Source organism: Camelina sativa, chromosome 20 (genome assembly GCF_000633955.1).
Source record: "Camelina sativa cultivar DH55 chromosome 20, Cs, whole genome shotgun sequence".
Classification (NCBI taxonomy): Eukaryota; Viridiplantae; Streptophyta; class Magnoliopsida; order Brassicales; family Brassicaceae; genus Camelina; species Camelina sativa.
Window position 1 is genome coordinate 14,844,655 of NC_025704.1, and position 3,562 is coordinate 14,848,216.

The window sequence follows — 3,562 nt, forward strand, 5'->3', positions numbered from 1 at the left end:
TTTAGAGGTTGAAATCCTACATTCTTGTCAAAACTTAATTGATACTAGAATTAAAGCAAACAAAAGATACTTCTTTGCTACCTTTGTTTATGGAGAGCCGGATAGAACAAAACGAATGGAAGTCTGGGAAAAGCTCAAAGTGCAAGCAAACTCACGGTCTGACCCTTGGTTCCTTACTGGTGACTTCAATAATATCATTGATATGCTCAAATTTACCCTAGAGCTACTCTCTCAAATTAAGAGATCAATGCAGTATTTAGGGGTCGAATTCCACAAGGACTCAAGACTACACAATAAATTATAGAGTTTTATAATTAAGCTAAACAGATTAATTTGAATTAAAATAAAAGCAATGCAAAATATTAAATAAAACTGTTGTAAATTCAGAAAATCAAAAAGCTAGACCTAGGGAATTTCTAAGGAATTATGAAATATTAAATCAATCAATAAATTATGATTCAAGCAATTAATATCAAATCTGGAACTCTAAACACTTTTGTAAAATAAATCAGTTCTCACTGCAAATAATATCTAAATTTAAAACCATAAAATCCAAATCTCTTTGTAAAATTCTAGGTTAAAAATCAGCAATAAAATCAGGTTTAGATTGTTCACAAAATTATTAAATCAAATCTCTTTGCAAGAAATAATTTTGTTCATCAAAAGGTTTTATCAGGAAAATCAATTATATTCTCATATCAATTTATTTTCCTAAGGTATTAATTCTAGATGGCCAATCAAGGACTAATATGAAGAACAACCTATGATGAAGATCTAGAAAGATAAAGAATCCTAAATAAACAGATCTAATAATTCATAAAATTCCTGTGAAAAACCCTAAACCTAACAAGCAAACTACTCAGACATAATCAATGAAGAACAAAACATCTTTCTAAATAATAAGCAATTGAAATTAAAAAGAGTAAAAAGGAGTTCAAGAATTCTTCTCTACAAAGCAGATCTCTCTCTCCCAAAAGCTCTCAAAATTTCACAGGGTTGCAGAAAAATAAAACTTGCTAGAATACAACTTAAGGGTTTGTAAAACCTAAAAATACTATTTATATGTCCTAAAACACATCAGAGACTTGTGTTACAAATATGGAAAACTTCGGGCAAATTTGTAAAACTTCCAAATTTTTGATTCTTCATCGGCTAAACATGGTGTCGATCGATGCTAAGGCAGTGTCGATCGACACTCCCTCTCTGTTCTGACTCCAAGTTCGTTTCTTCTGAATTGATGCTCCAAAATGATCCAAATTGCTCCATTTTTCTCCTTTCATGCCAAAATCCTAGAAAACCTGTAAAGACTCAAAAACATCCTAGAAAACACATCAAAAGACTCTAAAAGACTCCTTATATCATGGTTAAAAACCATAAAAACCAAAATATATCAACTCCCCCAGACTTAGCCTTTGCTTGCCCTCAAGCAAAACATAAACTTAGACCTGTGAAAGAGGTTTGAAAACAGGGAACTCACTCAACTGCATGATGATTCTTATTCGCACTCTTCATTTACCTGACTCAAGAACTTACTTCTTATACTTAACCATGATAAGCATCGACATTCCTTACTCAAATCCCACAATCCTTTGGAATCTCTGAAATCTCCATTGTCATCTCATTAGTCAATATTAAAGCACAAATAAGGTGAATTCTTACCTTGGGTGTATCGATCAGTGGCATATGGACTCTCTTCAGGCCAAGACATTCTTCTTACATCTCCTTTCCTCTCCCTTTTCTCACTTCCAATTTTTAAATCAAAGGTGTAAGTGAATACCGGGGTCATTGGTAATTTACCTACCCCTCGTTTCCAATCTTTGTGTGATCATTTGACTCAAGAGTAGAATAATGAGGTCACATGTAATTTACCTACCTCTCTAAACTGATCAAAATCATCTCATCTTTTATTCTTTTTTTTTCTAAAGCACTGAAGGGAAGAGAGAAAGGAGACATACTTTGAAAAATTGCACTGTCTTGTATGGCCCGAAGAAGAAGTCTAGTCCACTGATTTCCAACCCCAAAGTAAGAGATTAAGTCCGGTTAAAATCCTGATAAAAGTTGAGACAACATTAGATCAATCAGATATCAATTGAATAAGGGCTTTCAGGATTGTTGATAAGGCTCATAGTGTTTCTAAGCTTCAGTTCTGAGATCAAGCATAAACAAATAATCATTAGAGTGTTAGCCAAATAAGAGAAATCATTAATCAAGACCATAATTCCCAAAGACAAAAAGAAATTTTTTGAAAAATTTGACTCAAACTTTATGGTTTTGACTGACACAACTGAAACTCAAAAACAAAAACATAGTTATTAGATAACCTCCCCAAGACTTAAACAACACTGTCCCCAGTGTTATCAAGCCTAAGATTGGTAAAAGAAAAATAAAATAAATATAAATGAAAAGCAAAAGAAAAAGAAAATCCTACCAGTGGGTTGCCTCCCACTTAGCGCTTGTTTTCAGTCATTAGCTTGACTTTGCTGAAGCTCAGGCATCCGGTGGATCAGAACGTGGCAGTGAATGCTTCTGAGAGGAATGTCTCATCATCCAAGGTGGTGTATAAGCAGTAGATAAATGAGGTCTGCCAAGGATGTGAGGAACAAGACCAGGGCGGAAAAGTGGGATGGGTTTGCTTCTTTTATGTCCTGCAAAATCATCAACAGAAGATACAAGCGCTCTACCATAATCTCGTGGCTTGGTTAACTGTAAAACAGTCTTTGTACCTTTGAAGTTCTTGTTAGTGATTTGAGGAGGATTAGGTGCAGAAGAGGTGTACCTTTGCCTTACCTGAGGACTCAGGAGTGTGGAGTGGGAGATTTTCTGTTTGGGAACAGGTTTCTGACTTGGAGCATCAGTCTTGGAGCTGTTCTGTCTCGGTCGTGGAGGGGTGTCGACCGACACTAATGGAGTGTCGATCGACACTGAGTCTGATGCTCGTGATGCAGTAACTTCCTCAACAGAAAAAGTTTGTCCATCAATGGTAGGAGCTCTCTTCAGCTTATCCATCTCAAAATTCATACTCAAACCATCCACATTCAGTGCTATGTGTCCCTTCTTCACATCAATGATGGCACCAGCTGTAGCCAAGAAAGATCTTCCTAAGATGAGAGGATCTTTAGGCTCTGTATCATACTTCAGCACCACAAAGTCAGTGGGAATCATGAAGTTTCCAACCTTAATTGGAATATCCTCTAAAACACCTTCAGGAATTCTTCGGGATCGATCAGCTAGGATAAGAGAAATCTAAGTTGGCTTAAATTCTGTCATCCCAAGTCTCACAGCAACAGAATATGGCATCAAGTTGATGCTAGAGCCAAGATCACAAATATCACATTGTTTTGTTTCTAGTGATTTTTCTTCCTGAACCTGTAAAAAGGAAATAATACTACTCGGTTGCTCCGGTTCAAAATGGGTTAGTTTTTCAAGCATAAAATCAGATTGAATAAAAGAAAGATCACACTTAGCTTGAGATAGAGTCATAGGTTCAGTTGGTATAACAACATCATCCTTAGCATTGAACTGTCTCTCCTTGGCTTCTTCTCCAAGCTGTTTCTCCTTGGGT